The sequence below is a fragment of the Eptesicus fuscus genome, chromosome 2 (genome assembly GCF_027574615.1).
Source record: "Eptesicus fuscus isolate TK198812 chromosome 2, DD_ASM_mEF_20220401, whole genome shotgun sequence".
In the NCBI taxonomy this organism is placed as follows: Eukaryota; Metazoa; Chordata; class Mammalia; order Chiroptera; family Vespertilionidae; genus Eptesicus; species Eptesicus fuscus.
The window spans coordinates 103,880,715-103,898,972 of NC_072474.1; positions in this window are offsets into that span (position 1 = coordinate 103,880,715).

Sequence of the window (18,258 nt, forward strand, 5' to 3'; positions counted from 1 at the left end):
GGCAACTCGCTACCATCAGAGGCATCTGTGACAACTCCAGGCAGACAATACAACCTGTTCATGTTGTCGGTGTAAGAAACATCTAAACCTGTCGAGAATTTTTATAAGAGTTTATTTGAGCCAAACCAATGACATATGTCAGAGAGTAAGATCTCAAATGCTCCAGAGAACAAGAGAAATGCAGTTTCTCTTATGCATTTGAAATTAAGGAGGGCCCGTAAGGAAGATTACATGGAGGTGGGAGAGAGCAACATGGGGCTCAGATGACCTCTTGCATCCTTAGAAGGAGGGGTCTGACAGGAGGCATTTCAAAGGGGTGTTAACCTAGATGTGCAGAAACAATGGACAGGCCTTGCTTCAGGCAAAGATAAGCTTCTTAGTAACCATGACCTGCCCATTTATAAATTTACTAGAGGCCCAGTGCATGAATTTGTGCACCAGTGGTATCCCTTGGCCTGGCCTGCGGGATCAGGCCAAAACTGGCTCTCCAACATCCCCCGAGGAGTCCCGGATTGCGAGAGGGCACAGACCAGACCCAGGGACCTCATCAGTGCACGATCAGGGCCGGGGAGGGACGTGGGAGGCTGGCCAGCTGGGGAGGGACCAAAGGAGGGCTCCAGGGTATGTCTGGCCTGTCTTGCTCAGTCCTGATAGGCCGGACCCCAGCAGCAAGCTAACCTACTGGTTGGAGCATCTGCCCCCTGGTGGTCAGTGCACGTCATAGTGACTGGTTGACTGGTCGACTGTCTGCCCCCTGGTGGTCAGTGCCCATCATAGCAAGCAGTTGAGCAACCTTAGCATATCATTAGCATATTACGCTTTGATTGGTTGAATGGCCGACTGGATGACTGGACACTTAGCATATTAGGCTTTTATTATATAAGATGATCAGGTCACCCTGTGAGGTTACTTTCCTTAGAACCCCCTTTTTGTACACAACATTTACTTCCACATACAGTCCTCTGTTGGGCTGATGGGGAATCTTGAAGGTCCTAAAATACCATGTGCATTAAGTAGTGGTTGACTGAGTCTGAGGCACAGGATCCCTGTGTTTTGGAATATTCACTTTCAAAGGGACTTCACATCAGAGCTGAGGAGAAGGGTAAAGTGGCAGAAACCGAGGAGGCTTTTAAATCACCAAGGGGGTGATGCAAAGGAAACACTGGTGTTTTCAGGATGAAGGGAGAGAGTCTAAACCAGCCAGGGTAAAGTGCCATGTTTGCATTTTATTGATTTCCTAACCTATTGATTTTAAAGGCTGAACTGTCTGCCAGAGAGAAAAAGACTGACAGCGAGGCAGGAACCAGGTCTTCAAGGGAGGAAGGAGTTACATAAACTAACCCTAGGTGCTCACTTCTTTCACAGGCAACCTTTGAGCCCATCCAGGGTGTTAATCCTTCCCTTGGATCCTGGGGGAGATTGGTCTGTGGGCTTGCCTGGGCCTTCTCCTCCATCCTCCCAGGAAAATTCAGCTGTAGGAAGAGAAGACTAGGGGTTCCCATTTAGATCTTACTGAACTTCGAGTGATAGTATCAGAACTCTTCTGGGCATCACTGTGTCTGATACAATTGTGTGTCCCCAACACCTAGCTAGTGACTGTACAAAGTAGATGCTCAATAAATGTTTTGAAAAAGGAACAAATGAATGCATGATGAATTGCTTTCTTTTGGAGGGCTCAGGCATTAAAATATTCTTAAATTGGGAGTTTGATAAACACCCAGAAGGGTGGGGCTTACTCTTAAACTTCCTTTTTAGTGCTCTGCTGGGATATATACTACATCCTGGAGGCCTTGGGGTCCAGGATCACCCTTTTCTCCCTTTGATGAGACTAGGAGTAGTTTTTGCTATAGCAGAGGACAGATGTTGGAGTCTGTTCTTCCCAGGCCTCTTCCCTCTGTATTGACTGGGAATGCAATAAGATAATGCAATGATAAGCTAAGATGGTTCCTGAACACTTTTTAAAAAATTTAAAACATCTTTATTGAAATATATTTAATATTCAATAAAATAAATAAAATTCACCTGTTTTAAGTGTACAAGTCAATGACTTTTTTTGTAAATGCATAATTGTGCAATCATCACCTTATCCAAACTTAGAATGTTTCCATCACACCAGAAAGATTCCTCACGTCTATTTGCAGTCAATCTTCAATCCCACCCTCAGCCCCAGACAACCACTAATGTACTTTGTGTCTCTATAGATTTGCCTCTTCTGTATTTTTAATATAAGGGGATTATAGACTATGTGAGTTTTGCTTCTTTCACGTAGTGTAATGTCTTGTGGTTTCATCCATGTGGCAGTATGTATCAGTAGGTCATGTCTTTGTTTTGCTGAATAGATTTCCATTGATAGACACACTATGTTTTGCTTTACCATTTACTAGTTGATGGACATTTGTATTTATTTTTGCTTTTTTATTATTATGCTGCTATGAACATTTCAGTACAAGTCTTTGTGTGGACACATGTCAAAAGCAGTGACCTTGGCTCTGAGTAGAAGAGAGGAAGGAAAAATGAATTTCACATATATTTCTGAACTTCCCATTCAGTACCTGAGTAAGAAACAAAAGAAACGTGTCATTATAATCATGTTTAATATGTATTTTCTACACCAAAAGTCTTAAGAAGACTTGTTGATTAAGTTTATAATATAAAAGTGGAATGCCTTGTATGTATCATGAATTAGCATTTTTATAGTGGTGGGGTATAAGGTTTTTATAAATATGACTAGCTCATAAAATAGAAAGTTTTGCTTGAGAGCTAAGAATTTATTCATTTATAAATTTATATGAATTTAGTGACACATGTCAGCCACATTTCTGAATGCTAGGAGTATAACAATGAATAAAAAATACTGACTTCACAGAGTCTATACTCTAGAGGGGAAATTAATGCAATAAAAAATAGTTAGGCCTGGCTGGTGTGGCTCAGTGGTTGAGCATTGGACCATGAACCAGGAGGTCATGCTTCCATTCCTGGTAAGGACACATGCATGGGTTGTGGGCTCAGTCCCCAGTGGGGGTGATGCAGGAGACAGCTGATCAATGTTTCTCTTTCATCAATGTTTCTATCTCTCTATCCCTTTCCCTTTCTGTCTCTAAAAATCAATAAAAACATATTTTTAAATAGTAAAAATATAGTGTGTTAGATGGTGATAAATGCTGTAGAGAAAACTAAGCAATTAAGGAGGACAGAGTATGGGGGATGGAGTATGGGGAAATGGGAAAATTTAAATAAATGGCCAGGGAAAGCTTCACTGAGAAGGTAACATTTGGGTAAAGACATGAAGAAGATGAAGAAGCAAGTCATGTGAGTATATGGCAGAAGAGCATTCCAGGCAGAGGAACAAGCAAGTGCAAAGGCCAAGGCAGGGGTGTGCATGGAGGACATAAGCAACAATGAGGAGGTCAGATGGTGGGATCAAGCTGGGCCAATGATGTCCTCAGAATATGCCTTGAAAGGTAGGGAGGTCCTTGTTCCAAGGAAAGGCTGAAGGAGCCCTGGCAGGGATCCTATGGCGATGGGTCAGATGTCAAATGATTCTTAGGATACACCAGCTTTTCAGGTCCCTTGCAAAACTGAGACAGCACCATGCTTCTTTAGATTGAAAATGGCTATTCTCAGAGTGGATGAGGTTTGAGCCAGAAGGCCTCCACTGTGTCAACGAGCTGATGGGATACTGCCCGGCCTTTGCTGTCAGTGGGGGATGTGAAGTGAGCAGGCTCGGAGGGTGCAGCCCAACATCTCATTTTATTGCCTGGCATCTAACTTTGGTCCCTCCCTGCCCTGGCATTGCAATTTAGCTCAATTAAAAAACCAAGACTTATCCCCCCCTGCCTCCCACCACCCAGTAGATTATATCCTTTTGGTGTATAGTAGGAGGGAAAATAATTTAGCTTGTGAAGTTCCAACAGGTACTTCATAGCACATTAATGTCCACTTAGCTGCCACATGGATGGCACTGTCAATACCTGGTGCATTTCAAGTTGCCATTTGAGGGTCCCTTTTGCCCTGGGTGCAGACGCACTCCAGCTGAAGCCTCCCCTCGTCCTCCCCCAGCTGTGAGTGACTGCTTCCCCCTCCACCACCACTAGGATTGTTGGGGCTGGAATCAGAGAGCACAGGTGGTACCTCCTGCCACGCTTCTCGATTTTTAAAACTTTCCTTGTTTCTTTAGCAAATGTGGCTTCAGTCTTTTACTGTTTGGCTCAATGTTGATGAAGGATGGCTCACAGGTTAAGGAGGATCTTATGATTTTTGAATATTTACTGTAAACCATTTAGTGGCTCAAGCTTTGGGGCTTCCATGATGGTCAGTGCATAGCAAGTCATAGTTGAGCTTCCTCAGCTGAATTAAGGCCTATTCTTGGATCTTGTGAAATGGTTTATGTGTCACATATATGGCTTGGGTAGAGGGAGGTTATATTTATGTATGTATGTATGTATGTATGTATGTATTTAAATGTATATTTTTATTGATTTTAGAGAGTGAGAGAGAGTGAGAGAGATAGAAACATCAATGATGAGAGAGGATCATTGATCGGCTGCCTCCTGCACACCTCCTACTGGGGAATCAAGCCTGCAACCTGGGCATATGCCCCAACTGGGACCTTCTAGTTCTAGGTCAATGCTCAACCACTGAGCCATGCCAGCCGGGCAGGTTATCTTTTTAAAAAATATATATGTTTTATTGATTTTTTTACAGAGAGGAAGGGAGAGGGATAGAGAGTTAGAAACATCGATGAGAGAGAAACATCCATCAGCTGCCTCCTGCACACCTCCTACTGGGGATGTGCCTACAATCAAGGTACATGCCCTTGACCAGAATTGAACCTGGCACCTTTCAGTCCTCAGGCCAACGCTCTATCCACTGAGCCAAACCGGCTAGGGCTGGTTATCTTTAAAAAAAATAAATATTTAGTTGTAGATAGGTTTTAAAATTACAAAATAAAATAGCAAAGATAATTCAGAGTTCCTACAGACCCTTCACTTAGTTTCCCCTCTTATTGGCATCTTACATTAGTACAGGATATTTGTTACAATTAGTGAACCAATATTGATGCTTCACTATTAAATGATGTTCATACGTATTGAGCTTTCCTTGATTTTATATCCAATGTCCTTTTTTTTTTGTTGCTCTAGGATTCCACCAGTAGACTACACTACATTTGGTTATCACGTCTTCTGAGATTCTTCTTGGCTGTGACAGTTTTCCAGACTCCTCTGTTTGTGATGACCTTGACAGTCTGGGGGAGGGCTCATCAGGCATTTTATAGTTTGTCCCTCAATCGGGATTTATCTGAAGGTTTTCTCATAACTAGATCAGGCTCATGGGTTTTTGGGAGGAAGACCGCAGAAGTAAAGTGCCATTTTCATCACATCATATCAAGAGGACATGCTATCAACATGACTTACACTGTTGATGTTGACCTTGATCATCTGGTTGACGTAGCATTTGTCAGTTTTCTCTACTGAAAAGTTGTTCTTTTACTTTCCCTTTTCCATACTGTATTCTTGGTAAGGAAATCACTGCACACATCCCACACTTAAAAAGTTGGAGGTACACTACACCTGTTTGAGGGAAGCATATGTACAGAAATTAGTTGGAATTTTGCTGCATGGGAATTCTGCTGTATCTTCTCTTTCTCATTTACTCATTTATTCAAATCATTTATTTACATCACTATGGACTCATGGATATTTATTTTGTACTTCAAATTATAATCCATCCTATGTTACTTATCTTGTCCCAGCTTTGACAATTGGAAGCAATTTCAGTTTGCTCCTGGCTCCCTTTGACATGCTCCTATCATTGTATATGTGCCTGAGTGTGTGTGTGAGCGTGTGTGTGTGTGTGTGTGTGTGTGTGTGTGTGTGTGTGTGTGAGTACTTTCTTACTTGCTGTCACTGCAAGAAGCTGCAGGGTCATTTTGTGTATTTCTTGTCTCAGTCCAAGAATCAGCCATTTCTGCGAGGAGCCCTGGCTTCTTTTATAAGAGAACGGTATTAGAAACCAAAAACTAGGCAATAGGAGTGCTCGTTACTGGGATGTTATTGCTTCTATGCCTGAAGGGGTATCTTTAGCAGAACATTTTTGGAGGAGACAAAGTTGTGATATGGTAGAAGGGGTTCTGAACTAGAAACTGCTATTTGGAGCACTCACCTGCCCTCATCCATGTAACTGTGTGTGCAATGTAAGCAAGCCACTTAGCTGTGAGCCTCAATTTCTTCTGTGATATATAAAATGGGGACACTGGTGTCTTGCCCATCTCATTTACAGGGTTGCAACAGAGACCCAGAGAGTTCATATCATTTCAAAGTATTTTGTGAATTAGAAGTCTCTATACAAAATTTTGTTTTATTTTCATGATCCTAATGCTTTTGCATATATAGTGCTTTGTCATTGTCCTAATTCTAGTTTGACCAAATTCCATGCATGTTCAGGTACAGGATCCTGAATACCAACATTCATTTATTTTTATTTTATTTTATTATTATTGATTAAGGTATTACATATGTGTTCTTATCCCCCCATTTCCTCCCACCCTCCACTCATGCCCTCACCCCCCTGTTGTCTGTGTCCATTGGTTAGGCTTATATGCATGCATACAAGCCCTTTGGTTGATTTCTCCCCCTTACCCCCATCCTCCCCTACCATTCAGTTATTTTAAAAAAATAAAAGATACGTTATCTTTAATCTTGGAATTTATTTGGTAATATGTCCATTAGAATTTTTTTGTTGTTAAAAAATTCGAATATTTTGCTCAAATTATTTTTCTTTTCTCAAGTGCTTCCATGTTTTAAGAGGTTTAAAAGGAGCCAAATAGGTCTGATACTAATCAAGAGGCTATTGTAGTTGTGTCAGAGCACTTGGAGGGACTTTGAACCTTCTCCCACCAAATGAATGTGCTAAGTCAAAACAGTGCACTTCCAGTGCAAAATGTCACATTGAGATGGCTCCCTGCAACCCCCTTTCCAACCCTCCTCCCTTTATAGAAATTCTGGGTCTTCACTGTGCAGAGCCAGCAGGTTTATTTACCCTCTCATCTGGGCACCAGGCACAAAGCAAAGACCAAGCCACACTTTGCCCCATGCGCTGCAAGCTATGAAGGCTGTGCATCCTACGCAGTGTGGTGGAGCTCTCGATAAATTGAAAACAGATCCTCCAAGGCAGCGAATTGGAAAGGGCACAGCAACATCAAATCAAGCCCTTTCTGTTTGATGTCCCTCGTGTAAACCAACTGAATGTACACACATACCGAGGAGATGTAGATGCCATGCAGTTGATATATATGTGGCATCAAGGAGATAGAGTCCGAGTCTGAGGATGGGAGGCCCAGCTCAAAGCTGTCAGTCTCTAGGTATTGCTCCCTGGCCTGGTGACCCCGTGGAATAACCCAGCTGTGGGCTATAAATCTATAAGTGATATAGAAGGGGCAGGGAACCATCTCAGCATGAAAGGACACGCATTTTGCTGGCGCTGCTGTGTTTGTGCTGCTTACTGGAATTTTAAAACATGGTCTCATCCGGAAAAAGGATCCCTGCTCTGTCCCAGCAACCAGCGATGCTGAGATTTTGCTTCTGCACTGGTGCCGGTGCGACTTCGCTGTTGCCTGACTCAACTTCGTTTTCCTCCACAGGGAACTCAGCCTGCTCATCATATCTGTTTACATCAGTTTATTCATCTTTCCCTTTAATTAAGCGTTAATGTCATAGAGAGGAAAGACAGAAACAGGCAAGGAAGATAGTTGCCTATTGTACTATGGACACAATACAGAGATCCTCATTGACAATGAGAATTACTTTGTTGGAATGGGATTTTCATTTTGCCCGAAAAGTAACCAGCCTAAGGCGAGATGACCAAGGAAAGCAGGCTGGTGGAAATCCAGACTGCTTGCAAATGTGTGTATTTAAATGAACCGTCATGGTATTCCAGGTCTGATGTGGGAAGCGGGCCTTCTCATTGGTTTGGGAAGAGCTCCCTATGGGCTGTTCCTCTTAAACACAGCCTAACGGAGTGCTGCTTAATGAGAGCAACGCGGATCCCGAATTCAATTTGGTTTCCTAACGGGCTAAAGCACGCATTTAACTTTGATCTGTAAGTAGGAATCAGCAGCGCGATTGGCTAATGTTTGACTTCCAGTCGGCCTAATGAGATTTTATGAATATCAGTATTGCTACAGCATCATAATGTATTTGCCGGCTTTTTTTTTTTTTTTTTTTTGTGGCAGTGAGAAAAACATTGCTGTCTATTAGTCTAATAACTGGGTTTCATAACGCCACAGTAATTAGTCCAATTTCTCTTTGGTGAGTGTGGGCAACTGCTTCTTAATTTTTGGAAAGGTCAGCATATTTTTGAAATTGATGCTTAGTCTGACTACATCTAATGTCAGTCAACTGTTGTTAATAGCTCTATTATAACCCAGAAGTGCTGATATTTTAAATGTACTTGGTGAACCCCACCAGGGCTGTGTATTCAGGGCCGCTCTGCAAGGTAGCATTAGTCATTCCGCAGCGGTTCCGAATTTATGTCGTTAAATTCATTTCAGCCATTGAAACTTGACAACTAATTTTGGATAAGAATGATTGGAATTGATAAACTCTCTTATTTTTGGAAGTGGCTGTTTTTCAAAACAAATCTTTTATCTAGCCTGGCACATAATTTAGTGGAAGCATACACAAATTGGCATTGCTGTTGATCATGGGGGTGGGGAAGCATTCAAATCATTAGATCCTTTATTTTTCTGAACAAAATAAAGAATATTGTCTGAGGGCCATGATGCCCACCCAAAACAATACACAGTTGACAATAGTTGGCAAAGTATTACTTTTTAGAAAGGGAGATGGAGACAAATACTCTTGATGTCTGTTTTTCATAAATCTTCTATTATTACATTTAGAAGAAAACAAAACCCTTGGGCAATTCTGGCATGGCTTAAAACTCCACGAAGAAGGAAAGAAGGGAAGGCCATTTCATAAGTGCCTTCTGCAATAGGAAAGGCTCTTTACATATGCATCCCACTTAATCTTTGCAAGAACTCTGTGAGGTAGCTAATATTAACCTCATTTTCCAGCTCGGGAAATAGCTTTGGGGAGGTCAAATCACTTGCCCAAGACCAATTGCTACAATATGGCTGAGCTGGAATTCACACCCGGATGGGCCTGGCTCCAAAGTCCATTTCTTCTCATTAAAAAGGAAGCTTCATGAGCAAGTGGGTCATATCGTTTTTGTTCTTCTCTGTGTCTCCCAGGGCCTGATGCGGCGAAAGGCACTCAGTGACATGATCGCTCCCGTCAGTCCCTTCCCCGACCTTCCAATTTACCATCTGAACTTCTGCATTCTGTCTTTTCCTAGGCTACTCCTTCATATTTCACTTCCCAATTAAATCAAAAGCCCCTTGACTTATAATTTGCTGCCTGTCCAGCGCCATTCCCCTTTCTGAGAATCCCCTTATGATATTTCACTACATTCCCACCAATGGGATAGGTCCTTTAAGCTTCAGTTTTCAGATGAAGAAACTGAGGATCAGGAGAGTTAGGTGGCTTCCCATAGGTCCCCAACTTGTATGGGATGGACCTGGTCTCTGATTTCAGATGTGCCCCACTCCAATACCTGGACTCTTTTGGCATGGAATCTGGGCTCCGTCTTGAAGGTGGAGATTGAATTGTGTTGAGTTGGACATTGTAGGGGAGGGCAGGCTGGGATGAAGAATTATGAGCAGAAGCTCAGAGGTGAGAGAGCACCTGGCCCGTCCCCAGAAGAGGGATCCTTGAATGAAGTCATTAGAATCTTGGTGTTTTCGATTTGTTTGCTAAGGGAGGACCTGGATCATTTAACAATACTCTGCTCTTTCTTTCTGACCCAGCATCCTTGCTCTTCCTTACTTACGATCAGCCAGTAGAACTTGGGAACCAGCTATTGGAGGGTACCTCTAACTCTCTGACAAACTCCTTTTCTACACCCAGCAGCTGCCTCCCTCTTGTTTAGAGGGCTCTACAGCCACACGAGGCTATTGTTGCTTTCTTCTAGGAATAGAGGAAGATTTGACACATTCCTCACTTTTAGTTTGCACTCTAAAGACACAGCAAGGTACACCAGCTACACCGTCTTCACTGTCTCCTACTGTGTCTTCCACGGTTATGAGGGAGAACATTTGATGGAACCACAGGTTCTCAAAAGTCCACCGCTGATGAAATGGTTTTTCTTTTTCTCCTCTCATACTGTTAAGTTTTAAGTCTCTGTCTAGGAAACCTCTTGTAGTTAAGAAATGAGACCACAAACACTGTCACCGCTGGGCTCCCCTGACAAAGTGGTGTAATGTGAAAGCCCAGAGACATGAAGCTTGTCAGATGTTTATTGGAGACCATGCAACAGAGGAAACCCTTTGGCTGTTGGCAGTGGAGTCCTGCCTTGCGAGGCTGAGGGAAGCAGATGTTCTCACTTGACAAAGGCTTCTTGTGTTGGCCATTGTGTTGGTGCTAGAAATTAGCCCCCTTTTTCCTCTGTCCCAATTCTTCCCCATTGTCATGAGAATCAGAAGCCTTAACTGTTGTTCTTGGCAAACAACCCATTGTCTGCTCAGGTCTCAGGAATGAAGACCAAAGCTGGTGACGAGCACCGTTTTAGCTCTTTACCCCTCTTACCCAAAGCCTCTACCTTCACCAGAGCCTTGCAATACAATGAAAACATAGGTCAGCTGTGCAGTCCCCTTCCCCTCTATTTTACAAAATTAGCACCTATGATGTGTTAGCTCTGGGCTAGGTCTGGGGGTGCAGTGACAAACAAGAGCGATAAGGCCCTTGCCCTTCATAACCTTTATTTTTTTACTCTTCCTAGTCAGGCCTCTGCAGTTCAAGACAGTTTTCTACACATAAAAAGTGACTCCTTTGTTATTTTTTTCTGATCAGCAGGTAGCATTGTGAACTCTTTCTGCCCTTTTATTCAATCAGCTCAACATTTTATTAACCTGAAGAGTTTGTTTTGCTCAGCAGAGCTGGGGAACTGGGTATGTACTTCTATTTAGATCATTTCTAAAAATATTAAAGAAGGTCAATGTCAGCAGAGCCTGTGGGGCTCCCCCAGGCTTCACCCAGTCCTATCCTTAAACCAAGTCACGTGACACAGGTTGGGTGTATAATACATGTTCAATAAATTTCTTGTTGATTCATTTCTCCTTTTTCCTGGTCAGGCTAGCTCCCCCAATCCCAGCATGACTCAGTGTTTAAATGCCCCTGGATCTGAACATTGTCAGAAAGTCTTTCTGAGGCTAAATAAACCATATGAATTCATGTATCCTAGTTCCTTCCAGCTTGCCTTCTCATAGGAGCTACAAGCAGATCTGAATTCATTGCCTCTCACCTCAAGCCTGTTCCTATTCTCCTGTTGGTTTTGTTGTCTTTAGCGTGCAGTGACATGAAAACTTTGATTCTGAGAGTTTTTGGGTCTCCAAATGCAATGGAGGGATTTGTCTTTCCAATGTTGGGAGCCAGCCTCTGTAGAGCCTTCTGCCAGCGCTGGGTCACATTGGCTGCTGCCAGCAAAAGTTCCAGTGTTTCGCTCAGGTGGTCCCCAACTTTAGCTTGGAGTCCAGCGTGTTTATAAATTCCAGCTGATATCACTAATGCTCATTTATGCAGATAGATATTCAGTGCCATACCTGCTCTAGGGGCAAAGAGCAAAGGTCCCTGTGCTCAGGGAGCTTCCATTCTAGTGGCGAACAGGACAAGAAAGAAGCAAAATTAGAAACTGGGAATTTCAAACTGTGGTGAGGGCTCTGAAGCCAACAACTGAGGTAAAGTGGTAGAGAGACAGGGCCAGGCAGGGAAGAAGAGGTTGTTTTAAATGGCATCTCATCTTTAGGTTAAACAGTGACATTGGACTGAATATGGCACAAGAAGGAGGCAGACATGGGACCATCTTGAAGAAAGTTCTTGGCAGAGGAGACCCTGAGGTGGGATCTGCTTGGTGCTTTATAAATAATTCCTGGATTGATTTCAGCTGGACACCAGTTTCAATCATACTACCTGATGTTAATACTTCTATTTAATAACTTTAATAATGAGTATTATTTTTTAATAACCACATAATATGCTAGATGCTCTATGTCCATTCAGACTAGTTAAAATGTAAGCCAAATGGGGGCAAGGATATTAATCTGTCTTGTTCACTGATGCAGCCCACATGCACAGAGAAAGTGTCATGAATATTTATGAACTAAAGAAACCCTCACCACAACTCTACAGAGGAAGGGGCTCCTCTCCTAATTCACAGATCAGAGGTCCAGAAACAGGAAGAAGGGGAGTTGGGGTATGAGGTTGAGCCTGTCAGACTTGAAAACCAATGCCTTTCCTCCTGTGCTCTACCCCTCCCCCCACAATGCCTGTTCCAGTTCATTCAACCTACCTACTTCCAAAGTCTAATCTTGTTAGTGTTCCTCTGAGTCAAGACTGAGCAGGGAGTTAATTTGGCTCCTCTGCTCTCCCCTGTTCATCACGGAGTGGTCCTTTGGCAGCCCTGTCATTATATGGCCCCACTGATTTCTGAGCTAACTCGCTGCCTTTGATGCGGGCTCAGATCTTTTCAAAAAGCCAGACCTCAGCCTGACTGCCAAGGTTTGCCCTCTGCGAGGTTTTACATAAATCATAGAATCAGGGCATGGTTTCGCTCTTACATTGAGGCAAATGTGAAGGAGCAGAGGGGAAGGGAGCACACACGAACTGGACATCTGCTATGTACCTCCCTTGTGATGGGCATCAATTAAGTTATTGATTTAATAATTAATAATTGTTGTAGCAGAATGGTGATGAGAATTGGTCTGAGGGTCAGATAGATGTGGATTCAATTCTGGGCTCTAACCCTTTGAAGCTGTGTGACTTTAGAAAAGTTCCTTAATCTCCCTGTTCCTTAGTTTCTTGGTTATAAACTAGGTCTAATGTTATCTATCCTGTAGGCTTATTAAGAGGGTTAATGGGATAACACTTGTTTATGCTTGCCTAAAGCCAACATTCAATGAACATAACTTATAATAAATTACCATACATTTTTGAGTCGAGGATGGCATCTTTTAAGTATCATCATTTTGCATACCACTAAGAAAAGGTGTTTCCAATTTAACTACCAAGTATCAATTGTAAGATACATTCTGATACCAGAGAGGTAAAATGTGGGGAAAATGTGCATTTTAGAATGGTTGAGATATTGTGTATGCTATAGGTTATGTAACCTACTAGTAATGACAGTATATTAACAAATTCCTGAAGCATCTGAGGCAAATCATTGGCTGTTTGTCAAGTGCCTTAGGAATCGAGTGCTGACACCTTTCTTTACCGATTCTCTCAATTATCTGTGACCCTCAAAACCAAAAGTTTTTTCTTATAGCACATTAAGCTGCCTCACAACAATTTCGGCCAGATTCTGCCCATGTATTCCATTCTGCAGACAATAAACAAGTGGTCAGTATCCTCAGAACACCCATTTAGTTGCTCCTTAACTTACAACTTAACATACCTTTCTTTCAGATTAATTACCATATTATTATCTAGGCCTGCAAAACATCTCACCAATGCAATGTAGGTAAGTTCAGGGAATGAAGAGATTTTAAAAGTTTGCTCTCCATTCATTAAAAAATATTTATGAAGAGCTTAAGATATGCTGGTTCTTTAAGAATATTGGGACTAGGACTGTGAACCTGACAAGGTGCCTGCTCTTATGGAATTTGGAGGAAGACAGGTAATAAATGAGTAACAAAGAAATAATATTTCGGATAGTAATGAAGTCTATGACAAAAATAAAGCAGGCTAATGAGCTAGAAAGTGACTGATGTTGAGGCCATTGTAGGGAAATTCTCTGGAAGATTACTACTGAGCAGAGACCTGAATGGGGCTGAGGGAGGGAGATATTCTGGTCAGAGGCAACAGCAACTGCAAAGACCCCTAAGGTAGAAATGGGCTTGGACTATTTATGGAAGAGGAGGAAGTGGAAAGTGTAGTAAATGTGGGGGAAAGTAGGAGAAGGAACGTGGAGAGGTAGGCAGGGTCTAGACCACAGTGGGCATTGACAAGGCCAGAGGAGAGAGAGTTTATTCTAAATGTAAGAGGAGCAGGATGGGTCATTGAACTGGGGAGTGAGCATATCTAACTTGCTTTGTATTTTCTTTTTCTGATTTCTGTGGCTGCGGAGTAGAGAAAGAATTGTGGGGTGGGGGACAGGGGCAAGAACAGAAGGAAGGAGATTGGTTAGAAGGATGCCATGGGGCCCCAGAACAAATCTAAAATGGCAGGGATAACAATGGAGAGATGTGGTCTCATCAGGCAGATTTGGGAGGTGGGCTCTGGATTTGGGAGGTTAAAGAAAGGACTCTTCAGCTTTGGGACTGAGCCCTAGAATGGATGGCCCTGCCACTTACTGAGGTAGGAAGAGCCAGGAGGAGCTCATTCAGGGAGACATCTGTGGTTAGGTTACTGAGATGCCTATTAGCTATCTAGGTGGAGGGGCACAAGGCAGCTCCGTGAGGCAGGAGTTCAAGGCAAAGTCACTGGTAAAGGTATACATTTGGGATAGTATTTAAATCTCAAGTGAGATTTTCTAGGTGAGAATGCAGAGTTGAGATGTTTAGAGGATAAGGAGCCCACAATAGAAGAAGCCTCCACGAGGGTTGATGCCATGAGAAGATGATGAACTTTGCTGGTCAACTGAGAGGAGGGAAATGAGCAGAGGCTTGAAGACATGGAGGCTGGACCAGACCTGCAAAGTGATGGACTCATGTGGGCTGGGAGTCTGGTAGAGAGAGACTTTTCCTGTGAATAATATTGATGATCAAAAGAACAGCTACCTTTCATCTTATAGACCAGAGGTGGGGAACTTTCTTTCTCTGCCAAGATCCCTTTGGATACTTATAATATCATTTGCAGGCCATATAAAATTATCAACTTAAGAATTAGCCTGCTATATTTGGTCAAACATTTAATTAACTCATCCCAAAGGCCTTGGCAGGGTCAGACCAAATGATTTCTCAGGCCTTATGCAACCCTTGGGCCAGATGTTCCCCACTCCTGTTATAAAAACTGAAGCTCAGAAAGGTCCAGTGACATGGTTAAGTGACTTGGTGAAAGTGACAGAGTGACAGAGGTGGGCTCCAGCATCTGGGTTGGTAACCAGCATACATACTGGCTCTCGGTGGGATTCTCGAAGAAGTTCCAGTTAAATGGAGGGAAAGCGAAGGAATGCTCTGTCTCAAAGCAGTAGCAGGGTTGGCTTAGTGAGAAGGTACATAAGGTCCACTTCACCATTTGGGAGACAGTGCCATCTTCAAAGAGGCCAGAAACAGTCATGATGAAAATAGATGTTGTTTGCAATGAAGAGAGCAGGCAGAGTTCATTTTCTCCCTTTCCCTTTCATGTAGTTCTGAGCAGTAAAGACCACCAACCACTATTCATATCTGATTAAACAAAAGGGGAAAAAAATAAAAGAAAGCAGAGAAAAAGTCTGCAAGAGCAAGTGGCAAGCTTAATCTTTGGTATTTAGAATGATGAAGAGAAGCAATATGTGAAATCCACTTAAAATATGATTTCATGTTCTAATATACATTTTGAATTTATGGGGAACTGACTTCTGCCATTTATTCAGGGAGCAAAAAAATGCATATGCTATGCAGCTGAACTTATCATACCATAATGGGACACCTAGCATTTTTCACAAGTGATTGATCTTCCCCACCCCAGAACAGTCCTTTCTTAACTGTTACAAAAAATGGAATTCATTTCAAGCTTCTCTTGAGTTGAATTGAGCAGAAAACCAAAGAAGCCACTAATGCTTGCCAGCTTTAGTAAGAAAAAAAAAAAAAAAAAAAAGACATAGGGGAGTGGGGAGAGTGTCTCCTTCACTTTACAGAAAAGGAAGAAAATTTCAACGGGGAAAAACACCCCGGGGGTAGATATGTTAATTGGAATATTCCCCACTAAGGTTAAACAGAACTTAAACACTGTTTGAAGCCTGTGTTATAGATCCCAAAATACATAGTGAACCAGGAGGTAAAGAAACTGGGTTTCATTTCCAGCTGTGTCGTTGATTTGAACAAGTTGTTGAACCTGTCTGTGGAGCTCAGTTTATCCATCTTCAAAATGAGAAAAACAGGGCTTGCTTGTACCCAACAGAACCCAAAGCCAGGTTTCATATTCAGAGTTTGGGGTTCTATTTAAATTTAGATGTTACGGTGAGTGAATCTTCTTTTAGAAAAAAAAAAAAAGTTCAGAATTTCGAGATCAGGAAGGAAGAGAAACAGCTGAATGTAGAAGTCCAGAATGTCCTTACTTTGTACCAATCCTCCTCGATCATCCAGATCCTTGTGCTAGTTCCTTTCTTTTGGAGCCTTTGTGTAAATTGTAACTTGTACCTGTCCAGTAGGATGACCAACTCATGATGTTTGTCCGTGATTTGCCTGAACTTGACTTTCATCACTGAAAGCCCCATATTCTGGAAACTGGCTCAGTCTGGGTCAAACCTGGTCCACCCTAATTTCCATTGAGCAATGGGTCACACTTGCCTTGTGTGTATGTGTATTTGCAACCTTACTACAAGTTTCATGCAAGCACGGAAAGTGAAGTGTACATATTCATACTCCCCTTGTATTTTTGGCAGTGAGTGTTGGATCCATAGAATGTTCCTCTTGCATACTTCATTGATTGGTTGATTTCCCAAATGCACCCTAAGTTCTTTAGCCTTTGCCTTCTACAAAATATTTGACCAGGCAATTTCAAATACAAGAGTCCATTGAGGGGAGCAGTGATTTTCCTACCTGTAGCTACATAAACTGGAGTTTAAAAAAAAAAGAGTGGTTTGCGCAAGGTCATCCATCTTCTAAGTGGCTGACCTCAGACTAGAACTTGGAGCTTCATTGAGCAATACCCAGCTCCTCTCCTCCAGAAGGTTACAGTCTGGCTGAAGAGATTTCTGTGCCTGTAATATTCTTGTCCTGCTTGTTTAGTGGGTGTCTGATACATTTCTCAAGGCTTAGCTCAAGCAACTACTCCAAGAGTCTTTCTCCAATGCCCTTGCCTGTTAACATCTCTCTTTTGCTTGAGTTGACATCATTCAATTTTGCTTTGGGACTTAAGCTTACCATGCCTTTTATGATGTTGGTTTTCATAGTTGTTTCTTGCTTTATGTTTCCTGAGTCATTGTGTGCTTCTTGAGGATAGAGATGAGAGCTTCACTCAGTTTTGAATTCCCAGGTCCCGAGTACCTGCCTATTAATTAATTAATTAATTCATTCATTCATTCATTCATTCAAGATTTGGTGACTCTGTTTACCAACATCTTGATTGTAAAGGGACAGGGACATGCCATTCAGCTGGCTTGGAGTGAGTGGAAAAATTTGATACTCGAAAGCAGAGAAGAAGTCTTTAATCAGGTTGGCTGGCCATGTATCTTCAGTTTTATTCAAGTGCCATACCACCATGACTTGCAAAAGACTCTTCACATAGCATTTTCCCCAAGTTTTATTAGAATTTCTTAAAGTACAAAGAATCAGACAATAAAAATGTTCAGGTCCTCTGAATATTAGAAGAAAGTCATTTGCTTGATTAATTTACTCAACAGGCAATTTTTGGGCATCTGCTGTGAGTGGGATGTCACGTCCAGGTCCTGGGGGATTTGTGAAGCCCAGTTCCTCTCATCCAGAAGTTCATGGAGTAGCTGGAGAGACCCCTCAATCACTGTGGTAGAAATCAGCTCTGAGTTCACAGGTTGAGGGGGAAAACATCTTGTAGGTGGTAACACTGGACATCTTCCTGGAGGATATGGGATTCAAATTGGGATTTGAAGTTTGAAAAAAATAAAAAATAACCGTGATTATCAATTTCCGATGCCTTAGTGCAGTGGTCGGCAAACTCATTAGTCAACAGAGACAAATATCAACAGTACAATGATTGAAATTTCTTTTGAGAGCCAAATTTTTTAAACTTAAACTTCTTCTAATGCCACTCCTTCAAAACAGACTCACCCAGGTCGTGGTATTTTGTGGAAGAGCCACACTCAAAGGGCCAAAGAGCCACATGTGGCTCGTGAGCCACAGTTTGCTGACCACGGCCTTAGTGGGAAGGGTGGCTCCTGAGTTTGGGTCTGTGGGTTCCTTTTCTTTGTTCCATGATCCTCTATCTTCCTTTTTGAGAAAATATGGCTTTTCAGAGATAATTTGTCCTAAATTTCTCCCTTCCCTCCCTTTCACATATGTCTCCCCCTCCCAATTTTTTATCTGGAGGA